The 11,400-nt window shown below is 57.3% G+C and overlaps 1 protein-coding gene across 2 annotated transcripts in view; it reads left to right on the top strand.

The window, feature by feature from the left end:
- Positions 1-8,950: 8,950 nt before the first annotated feature.
- Positions 8,951-11,400, top strand: part of LOC111151060 (synaptotagmin 2) — a 39,203-nt gene continuing 36,753 nt past the window's right edge. For both annotated transcript variants that reach the window (XM_022508794.1, XM_022508795.1), the window contains exon 1: positions 8,951-8,992. The gene's annotated coding sequence lies outside the window, so the exon portion shown is untranslated. The remainder of the gene's footprint in view (positions 8,993-11,400) is intronic.

The following is an 11,400-nucleotide window of genomic DNA, read 5'->3' as shown; positions in this document are numbered from 1 at the left end:
AATGGCACCGCGGTATCCAGCCACACATGCGGAGTCAGTGGGTGAACGCCAGCCTTGGGGAGAGACCTATTTTCCGTGGGTTGCCAAGCTGGGGGACTTCTCACAAGTTTTGCTTAAGAGGAAGCCCCAAGCTCTGAGGGAGTTGGAGGTTGGGGGCCGAGTGACAGGTATCAAAGGGCAGCCCAAGCTCGAGGCACGGTGCTATATGTGTTCTCTTGGGTGAATTGGCTCTGAACGTTCCTTCAGAGAAAGAAACAGAACTCAGAGAGTTTAAGTCATTCATCCAAGTCGCACCATTGACAGGAAGGCAGAGCAGAGACTCCAGGTCTGACTTTGAAGCCACAGGGGAAGACCGGTTCTCAAGCCTTCCGTTCTCACCCTTGGCTACACAGAGAATGACGGATGCCCGGGCCCCTCCCAGGCTAATTGAATCTGAATCTCTGGGCGGGGGCAGGGGGAAGCAGGCCATCTTTCTTTCCAGCTCCTCTGGTGACGGATGGACGTTGAGAAGCACCGCAGCAGGTGGCCTCTCGCCTTGGCCCTGGGGCTCCAGCCGTCCCACCGTTGCAGGGGGACGGTCGTGTCCCCCGGCGCTCATCCGTTGTTGTCAAGGATGCAGAAAGTAGGGAAGACAGATTGATCTGGGATGGGTCTCCTGCAGAAGGACAGGTGCCAGCCACCGAAGGAGAGTGAGAGATAAGAAGCTTAGGGGGTCTCTGTGGTGGATTCTGGGAAAACAGTGAAGATGGGAACTGAACCCCCTCACACTCCCTGCCCCCCCCCCGCCACATCTGCACGGCCCATGAGTTCCAACTTTGCCGCCACCACAACCCTCGACACATGCCCACTTCTCCCCAGCAAGCCAGACTTCCAAACTGTCCTTCTGAGCTGAGATGCCACTCATTCAAGGCAAAGGGGTAGGGGGTGTTCTCTCTCCAGCCGCGTCCTTTCCGTGGGCATCGACTGCCACCCGCTCTGCAGAGGGAGAATCTCAGAGAGAGTTCTGGCTGAATGGCTGTGACAGACACTACTTCAGACTCTCTAATCAACTTCTGTGGCTTATTTTAAAATGCGTCTCGACTTTCCAATTCTGTAAAATGGGTAGAATAATATTGGAATAGAAATTTATACCTGAAAAGTAGTAACTATTTTTAAAAATATTTTTACTTATTTGACATAGAGAGATGGATAATGAGAGAGAGCACAAGCAAGGGGAGCAGCAGGCAGGCAGGCAGAGGGAGAGGGAGAAGGAGAAGCAGGCTCCCTGCCGAACAAAGGGCCTGATGTGGGGCTCGATCCCAGCACCCTGGGATCATGACTTGAGCCGAAGGCAGCCGCTTAACCGACTGAGCCACCCAGGTCCCCCGAAGTAGTAACTGTTAATAGGTAGGAATGTGCTGAGGTGGGAGAAGTAACCAGCATAGGGATACAACAGCTGGGGGTCAGATCCAGTCGCTGCCACTCACTGGGTCATTAACATCTTCAGAGCAAGGTTTTCTCTCTCATTTATTAATCAGTGACTTCCAAAGGCATATCTCCTGTCTAAGCCTCCTTGCTGAACTCCAGGCCCACGTTTCCAAGTACCCACCAGACATCTCCTAAATCTAGCACAGGTTCCCCACGGAACCCACCTGCAAATGAACTCACAGCTCACATCCCCCTCCCTCACCCGCCCCGCATCCCCCTTTGGGGGAACTGCTTCTCCTAGTGAATGACTCCGCCATCTTGGAAGGTGGTGAGACACGAGCCCGACATCGGGGCCCTCTTGGGCTCCTCTCCCCCACCCTGCACTCCCACTCACCAGTATGGAGAGTCTTCCTCCCCTTCCTCTTCATTCCCCCTGTGCTCCCTGTCCAGGCTGGGATCATCTCTCACCTACCTATGGCAGTGGCCCGCCTCTTCCCTGTCCAGTGTGGCCGCTGAGCTCACTGCTGCTGACAGCACACTGCTTCCAGGCCTTGCACGGGGCCCTCACCTGGGTGGCTTAAAGTTGCTCCCTCCAGGGACTCCTGGGTGGCTCAGTCGGTTAAGCATCTGCCTTCAGCTCAGGTCATGATCCCAGGGTCCTGGGATGGAGCCTTGTGTCAGGCTCCCTGCTCCTTGGGGAGCCTGCTTCTCCCTCTGCCTGCCGCTCCCCCTACTTGTGCTCTCCCTCTCCCTCTGACAAATAAATTCCAATGACCCACTAGACCAAAGTCTCGCTGAAAGGAATATACACTCATGCTATGTCCTGTACATATATCCTCTGACCAGTAGATGGCGACAGAAATGTCACCTTGTGCAAACACGAGTCCCCTTCTGGTGATTGTCTCAGGCCAGCTAAAATCCCTGCTCGCAGGTGGGCAGACTGACCTGGAAGCGTGAGGCTTGCCCAGGTAGACAGAGCTCCTCGGACTGCCGCTTACACACCCACGGTAGTGGGAGCTGATTACGTTGGCTTCCTGAATTCTCTGGGAAGATCCTCTGACACAAGTCCCTTTCCCTCCTCAGGGCCCTCTGCCAAACAGCTGTTCTTAGATGGCCTACATGTCCGGCCTGAGACTAGAGAGCACTTGGACTCCCTCCTCATGTCCAGGAAAACAGGGGACATGGAGATGATTTGTTCTCTTGTGACAGTAAGACTGGGACTGAACTTACAGCAGCCTGAGAGACCGGAGGTAGCTGGGTGGTCTTGGACAAGTCATGTCACACCCCAGGAGCTGGATGACTGTGAGGGCCCCATAGGCCAGCCCTCGGATCCCGGCTCTGGCACTTCCCAGCTATGTGAACTTGGGCAAATCATTTGCATTTTTTGAGCTTCAGTTTACTCAGCTGTGAAATGGGGACAAACACTGATTTCATAAGGTCGTTGTAAAAACTTATGGAGGACACAGCGTCCCCACCCTGTCCTGCTTTGGTTAGGAACAAGGGCACATGCTAAGGATTGGCAAGACATGGGACAGAGGAATTGAGAGCATGGCCTCAGAAGCAGAAAATCAGAATCAAATCCTGCATCTTCCACTTCCTAGCTGCATGACCTTGGCAAGTTACTTTATCTCTGTCTACCTCAGTTTCCCCATCTGTAAACTGGGAATAAGAAGATCCTCGGTCCTAAGGTTGTTGCATTAAGTAAGTTCATGCTGAACACTTAAACAGTGCCTGGCACAGAACACGCTCCCCATGTGTGTTTCCTGTCCCCACGGCTGTCACTGTGTTTTAGCATCTCAGTACCCGCCCTGCATCAGCTCCACGCACCCACCTGCTCCTACAGGAAGTCTAGTTCCTAAGTCTGCCGCAGCCAGTGCCTGTGTGGGGTCCTCCTAACGCGTGCTTCCACGTGGCTCTGGGCTGACCCTGCTGTTGGTGTCTTGGTGTCTTGGTTCCCCCCACCTTGTCATTGTCCCAGCTGTTCTTTGCAGCCTCTCCCTGCTCCTCCCTCTGATGTGCCCATCAGCCCGGGCTCTCCATCTTTCCCCTGCCCCGCATGTGCTCTTTCAAAGGGGAGATGGAGAACAGTATTCCCCACCCCCCACCGTGAAATACTCATTTGAGGGACAGGGTGGCCTGAGCCCGAGGTGTCAGATTTGGGAAGCCAGCCTGTGAGACCTCCCTTCAGTTTACACACAGCTCTTTTTCTTTGCAGACCACTGAATCAGGCAAGGTCAAGTGCTAGCCACTCTCCTCAACCTGGAGGGTCACTCCCTCTAACCCTCAAGCCCTCCTGTGGGGTCTGGCTCATTTTGTTAGCCATATTCCTTCTTTTTGACTATCAGGAACTTCCTGTGTCTAGAGTTCATTATAGGCGAAGTTCAAGCTTCCCTATAATGTGTAGCCCCCATGTAAACCAACGGATGCAAATACATAGTCCAGAAGAGGAGGGGTGTCTGCGCACACCCCAGATTTAGTGTGTGCAGATGGTTCTTGGCTGTAACTGTCCCAGACTTCTCGCCCCCGACAACATATAAACTGCCCAGCACAGAGTAAGCAGTTAATAAACAGTAGCTATTTTTATCAGTTTCCTCACCTGCAAAATAGAGATAATATAAAAATAAGAGCTAACATGTACTAACTACTTACTATGTCCCAGACATTGTTCTAAGTGTCTCACATGTATTGATTCATGTAATATTCATAATGACTGCACAAGATAGATACCATTTTTGTTTCTAGTTTACAGATGAGGCGCCCAGAGGTTGAGAAACTTGCCCAAGGTTATACAGCTGGAGCCTGCAGTTTGTTTTTTTTTTAATATTTTTTGTTGATTTATGACAGAGAGAGATAGCGAGAGAGGGAATGCAAGTACAGGGGAGCTGGAGAGGGAGAAGCAGGCTCCCCGCTGAGCAGGGAGCCCGATATGGGACTCGATCCCAGGACACTGGGATCATGACCTGAGCTGAAGGCAAATACTTAATGACTGAGCCACCCAGGCATCCCGGAGCCTGTGTTTTTACCCAGCGTAGTGTCCACCCTGTCACCTAGGACTGCTGTGAAGATCCCATGATTCTAAGTCTTAGGGCCCCATGACAAACACTAGAGACCGCCGCTCAGTGAAGCTGAGGGGGAGGGAGGGACAGGAGTAGGGGTGGTGGGGGGAGAGGAGGAGCGGGGCTCTGTTAGCATGAGTGCTAACACTAGTTGGTGGCGGCTGCAGGATTTAGAAGCTCTTTGCAGAAATCCAGTTGCATTTCTGGAAGGGAAGAATGGAGAGTCATTATTTTGTCTGGACAGGTCTGGAGTGGGGAGGGAACTTGGTCAAGGTGAAGAGCTAGGTTGGCTTTTCAACCGTCCTCTTCTCCTCTCTCCTCCCTTCTTTCTCTCAGTCAGCCTGGGCTTGGGCTGTGGCCTGGGGGTTTCCAGCAAGGCTGCCTTAGCTGCTCCTCCAGAGCACTGGCTGTGGGGCTACTCGTGGAACAGGGCTGGGGGGAAGGGGCTGTCAACCTGCTAAGCACTAGCTTTCAGGAAGGCCCGGGTCACTCACACAGAAAGGAGGACATCCGACCAGCAACAGGACGCCAGCCTGGGGAGCCTGCAAAGTCCTCTTCAGGACACCTCTTCCCCACATGGCCCTCCATCCCAGGGCCCAGGAAACATATGGGCCACAGGAGCCCGATCCTGCGGCGTTGGCCTAGAGCCCAGAGCTCCGGGGCAGCTCCAGAATTTCTGTGTAGGAGGAGCTCAAACTTTGCCATCTCACCGGAAGGGAGGTGAGGGGACTGGTTTTAGTTGGAGATGATTTTCTGGGAGATGCTGATACAGATCAGGAAGGAGGCTACCTTGCTGCCCTGTGCTAGGCTCTGCCAATGCCTTCTGCCAAGCTCCAAGCGGGCTTGGGTTGTGCCAGCCGCTGAAGCCAGCGCAGGGTCAGAGCAGAGAAGCCATGTTGGGCTGAAAGGCAAAGCCTGGGTGGGGAGGAAGGAGCCGCGGCAGATGCTGACCACTTGGTCCTGGAAGCCTGGGGAGGGCAAGGAGAGGAGATTCACTGAGCACTCCATGGAGAAGCTTAGAAGCAGAGGAATATGGGCCATTCCTTTCTTCCTTCAACCCTCATTCATTTGTATTTCTTTACAACCTTTATTTCTCTAACATGGATATGTGAGGAATGGCACTGTTAGTCTCTCTACATTAATTACCCCTTGTAATCCTTGAGATAACCCTATTTTATAATTAAAATCCCCACATTGCACGTAAGAGAGCTGAGGCTCAGAGAGGTTATGTAATTTGCCCAAGGTCACACAGCACAGCACACAAGTGGCTGTGCCAGGATTTGAGGACCCTGAAACAGAACCACTAAGATTTATTGGGTGCTGACTCTGCACCAGCTGGATGGGCAGGGGTTCCTTTCCCTCCTGGAGCTTACAGTCTAGTGGGGGGGGTGGGTAGTTTCCAGCAGGAAATGGCAAGGGTGACAAGTGCTACAGATGAGAAGTACACAAGAGAGGTCCCAGGGAATTGAGATTGGCAGGCAGTACAGAGGGAAGTTGGTGTGGTGACGTGGGGCAGAGAGGACAAGTGTCCTCCATCAGAGAACAGCTTGTGCAAAGGCTCTGTGGGAGGGAAGAGCACAGCCCTTTCCAGACCTGCAAGATCAGGGCAACTGGAGCTCAGAGGGTGAGGGAGTTTGGGGGGTGGCAGGCCGAGCTGGAGGGTGGGCAGGGGCCACATCTAGAAACATCTACAAGAAGGCGGTAGGAGAGGTAACCGTAAGGAGCCCCTGGGGAACAGGCCCCAGCTGGAGCTATGCAACCAGCTCAGAGGGTCAGCATGTGAGGTCACAGGACCCAGCTCCATGCTCTTAACTCCCTACCAAAACAACACAGGCACCTGGGGGAGTCACTCCCCCTTTGAGGGCTCCCTATACCTCAGTGAAGAATTGTCCCTTTCTTGCCTTGCTACCTCCTGGGATTGCTTGAAAGAAACAAGTAAAATCAAGGCTATAAGCTGTTGCTACCACCCTATAGTGGACTGTGGTGGGGGTGCCCCTCTGGGGCCCTAGGGGCTCTCAGCAAACCCAAGCTAGCTTTTCTCAAAGGACCACACTGCTCCCCCTTCCCCATCTTGACCCAGCCCCCTGCCTGTGCAAATGTCACCTGATCCTTCCCTACCCTATCAGAATCCCACTCCCCCAGGAGGGGAGAGGCCACAGTGGAGGAGGCTTATACATTGAACACAGGGATTTTCATGAGCAGACACAGTCCTATATAAATGCTTTATTTTCTGTCATTAGACCCAATTTAACTGGCAGAAGCTTTGATAAGACTCAGGTATCTTTTCCTCCATTTTACCAGAAAGAGCCAGGGGCTTCCTGTCCTCCATCCCCCAGCATCCACGCAGCAGTCCGTTGCAGTCGTCAAGGCATCCGCTGTCCCAGTGTCTCAGGACATCCCAGTCTGTGCCCCATCCAGGCCGCTGAACTTTCAGCCCTTTTATCCCTCCTCCTGGCAAAAAAGCCTTTGGTGGATCTCAAAAGAGAAGCGTTTCTTCCTCTAGAAAGGCAGCAGCCTAGTGACAAGCCCCCCGCAGTGTGGGAGGCCAGCAGCCCTGTGGTCCTCGGTGTGGTGCTGTGGGGGAGAATCCCTAGTGTCCTCCCTGCGGAGCATCTGACCTTGAAGCTTTGATGGTCGATCCCCTTTTCCATCCGAAGGATGGTGAGGGGTCAGCAGAGCTGACCAGAGAGTTCTCGTCGGGCCACTGTCTTGTCCCCTAGCCCACACCTAAACACACACACAGCAGCGCGCACACACACCCCCTTCCCAACAGCGATGTGCCGCCCCACATGGGTGGGTGGCACACGCTCCCCCACTCTATCGCAGCCTGGAAATCCCCGAATCAGCTATTTCTGCAGCCCAGGGGCCGTGACTAGCGAGCTGCTGTTCTAAAGAGAGGCTCCAGCCCAGCCAGAAGCGGCGGGTGTCGCAGTATTGCAGTGGCCGGGCTCTGGGGTGATGTTGTCAGGGGGCTGGGCCAGGGAGAGGGGATTCGCTGCAGGTATGGGGAATTCCCAGGGTTCCTCACACTCTGTGGAGATAAGAAGCCCTGGAAAGCTCTGAGGGATGCCCTCCCCAACACATACACATATGGGAATTTTTTTTCGGGGGGGGGGGCGTGACGGGAGAATCACCTCCTGAGTCAAACCCCAAAGTTGATTCTTGAGTCTGGATCTGAAGTACAGGAGCAAACGGGAGGAAGCTGAGGGGGAGGGGAAGCCGTGGGGAAGAGGGCAGGGGTGGGGTGGGGTGGGGTGGGGCTGGGAAGGTCCAGGGATGGGTGGTGGCACCACACCAGCACGAACTGGACGGGGTGAGCTGGAGCCCGGAGGGCGGAGGCATGAGGGTGAGGCCAGGCAAAGGAGCCCGACCCGGTTCGCAGCCCTCCCCGCCCCTTCCTGCCCTGAGAGTCGGGGCAAAACTCCTGGTCCTCTCGGTGCTCTGGGAGGGTTGAGGCCTGGCGTTCCCCAAGAGGGAGAAAGCGGAGTTGTGGCAAGCGGGGAGTCTCTGTGTTCCTCCGGCCGGAGCCCTTTCGGTGGGTTCCTACCTGGGGGCCAGGCCCAGGTCCAGGGCAGCGCACCCTTCCCCCTCGCTCCCCAGGGGCCCCTCCACCCGCTTCCTCCCTTCCCGAGAGACGGGAGGAGAGTCCCGGGTGCCCGTCCCTACTTAACCCTCCCGCCCTGAAGCGGGGGCCTGCGCCCCGTCCGAGCTCTCCGGGCCAGACACCCCCCACCGCCCCTTCTCTGCTCTCTGCCTTTTGTCTCCATCACTCCCTTTCTCCCTCCCTTTTCTTTCCGTTCCCGACTCAGGAAAACCTTCATCCGTATCCCCTGAAGCAAATCGGCTCCCTCCTACCGACTAGTCTGTTCCCGACCGCGCAGCGATCCCCCTCCCCGCGCCCCTCCCCCAGCCAGTCCCCGCTCCCGAGAGGCTCGTAAAGCTCGTGGGTGGCGCGGGTGGGGTGGGGAGTGTCGCAGGAGGGCACGGGGCGGGAGGGGACTCCTCCGCATTGCCCCGCGGGGCTTCGGGGACCCGAGGCCGGCCCCACCCACCGCAAACTTCTCTAGGGGCGCGCCGGGTCGAACCCCTTTCCCGCACGCCGCGTCTCCCTCGCACACACCTCCCCTTCCCTGTCGCCCCTCCCTCCCCGCCCACCGGCTGTCCGGACCCGAGCAGGGGGGCGCGGGGCGTGCGGGGGCGGCCTCCCCCGAGCCGGGATTGCTGGGGTGGGGGCCCTGCGCCGCGGTTTGCGGGGATCGCCCTCGGAGGGGCCGGCACGCGCCGTGTGCAGGCGGATGTGAGGAGCATCTCAATTGGCGGGAGGGGGGAGCGGGATCGGGCTGTTACTACTGCAGAGAGAGAGAGAGCGCGGGCGAGCCGGCGAGCCGGGAGCCGGCGGGCGGGAGGAGAGCCGCAGCGGCCCGGCCCGCCGCGAAGTGGAAAGAGGGGACCGCGACTTCGAGACCCCGGCCGTCCCCGCGCTCTGGCCTCTAGGCGAGCTCACGCCGCACCGCGCACGGACGTCCCCGGTAAGAGCCGCCCCGGGCGGGGACACCCTGCGAGGGCAACGCGTGGTCCCGAGCGCAGCAGCGCGCCGACCATCCGCGGCCACCCGGAGGGCCTGGGGCGCGGGGCGGATGGATGCAGGGTCGCCAATCTGGGACGCTCCGACTTTTTCTGGGCTCGGCGCTCACAGCCGGATAAACTAAGTGCGGGACGGAGCCCGCGGTGGGGGCAGTGGGCTTCGGAAATCCACTTGCTTCCGAACCACCGGGGGGGTCCCGGGGGAAGCGTCCTGAATTATGCCGGGAACCCCTCGCCATTGCCCTGCTTCTCCTCGCGGGTAGCGCGGGACGCGCGCGGGGAGAAGGCGAGAGAGGCCGCGGCGCATCTGCGCGGGCACCCGGGGCTAGCGGGGCATGGCAGGAGGCGGTGCGGAGGAGGCCGATGGAGTGGGTGTACTGTGAAAAGTGGGTGCGGGGCACGTGGGGCCCCCCGCCGCCCCCGCCGCAGTGAGGCTGAGCCAAAGGGCCCCGCGCGCGGAGCTCGGGAGCCCCCTGGCGCAGAGCGGGACGCGCTGTGGAAGCTGGCGGCGCGCGGAGCTCTATTCCCTTCCGCGCCCCCAGCGCTACCGCAGCGCTCTGGGGCTGGAATGGACCGCGGCATCTTCGCCCCTTCCTCTCCTCGAAACTTTTTCATACTCCCAACAAGCGCCGCGGCTCCGTTTGTTGGAGGAAGCCCGGTCCTAAGGATTCTGGCAAGCGGCAGAGCTTGGAGAGACGGGTGGGGGTTGGGGAAGGGGCAACAGCGCAGGAGGAGGGCATGCTCTATTCAGTTTGCTGTGTGACCTTGGACAAGTCGTTGCACCTCTCTGAACTTCACGAAGATGGAGACACTTGGTGCTCCAGTCAGGAATGGGGACAAGGTGGGGAACAGGGTGGACAGGGGAACCAGCCTCCTGGATGCCTGTCCCTTGCTTTGGAGCCTAGGAACTCACGCCCTTGATCCAAGGCCTCTCTGCGGGGAGCTCCGCGCTCACTTCCTGGGGAGGAGATGGCAGTGTGGAACTGTGTACCCAGCATTCCAGGGGAAGTCAGGGAGCTTCCATTCTGACCCAGCCTGTGACCTTGGACAATTCACTTGGTCCTCTGAACCTCAGTCTGGTAATCTGCAGAATGGGGTTTTGGAGCTTCTGGATCTGAAGTCTCCTCGTTCTGACACCTGCAGGCCCCAGCATGCAGGGGAGGCCAATGGAAGGAATGGATGGGGTGCAGCCGCAGGAGCTGCCTTCCTGCTGTGACCTAGCCTCTGGGGAAGCTGTGGGTCCCCGCCCCCTAAGAAAGTCATCAGGGCCTTGAGACCCTCTGCCTGCTCATCCATCATTTCTTCCCACTGGAGAATTTCCAGTCCGGATGTGAGATTATCCGGCTTCGTAGCGCCACATGTCCTTGCAGGGCGCAGAGCTTCCCTGGGAAGAGATTCCCAGGGACAGATAGGAGTCCCCTGGGCAAAAGGGGGGATGTCAAGGACCCCCCAAGGTCATGCTGTCTGGCCCCTGGCTCTGGACAGGGCTGCATCCACCTCAGACAAGGGTGCTCTGAAGGAATTATGTTTAGAAAGATCCTGTCTCTGATTAGAGAGATCTCCACTAACGTAGCCCCCAGCACTCCACTGGGCAGCCTCGAAGCCTCTGCCATAGGAAAACCTCGTCTCTCTCCTTCTGGGGTGAACTCTGGTTTTGTCTGCAGGTGGGATGGGACCTTAGCTTCTCCCTGGGCCTCAGGGTGTCGTGGGGGAGAGTCCTGGCTTAAGACAGGAGCCAAGAGTTTCATTCCAGGCCCTGCCTCCAATTTGTGTGACCTTGTGTGACCTTGGGCAAGCCCCTTCCTTGCTCTCCTCACCTGTCCAAGGAGAGGGTTGAACTGAATCACTTCCCCCAGCCCTTCCCACCTTGTGGTTCTGTAACTGGTGTCTGAGTAGCCAGCAGGGGGCTTGGCTGGGTGATGGGGGCAGGTGGTGCTCCCCAGCCTCAGCCTCACACATGCTTCTGTCCCCAGCGCAGAGACCACCAGAGCCTCAACTCCCTATATGGAGGGACCCCTTTCAAGGCCTTGCATGCCAAGGAGTGAATCCTTGGGAGACCCTGGGCTCTACTGGTTGTTAGCTGAGTGACCTTGAGCGAGATACAGGATTTTACATCTTTGAGTTTCAGTTACTCGGTTGAAATGAAAATAGTCGTGGTATTTTAGGATTGTTGTGAGGATTAAACAAGAAATGCTCAAAAAATGCTTCATCCAGTGCTGAGCCCTCTGTGTCCTCAGTGAGTGGTAGCTGCTAGTCGTGGTACCCAGAAAGCCTGCAGGAGCCGGTGTGCCTCCCTGCGGAGGGGGCCCTGGGATCTCCTCTGGGCTTCCAGAGCTTCCCTATGGGACGGCTG

This window comes from Enhydra lutris, unplaced genomic scaffold (genome assembly GCF_002288905.1).
Source record: "Enhydra lutris kenyoni isolate GAN:26980312 unplaced genomic scaffold, ASM228890v2 scaffoldscaffold25, whole genome shotgun sequence".
Taxonomy (NCBI): Eukaryota; Metazoa; Chordata; class Mammalia; order Carnivora; family Mustelidae; genus Enhydra; species Enhydra lutris.
Note: the sequence above shows the minus strand (reverse complement) of the source record. Positions and strands in the feature narration are given on the sequence as shown.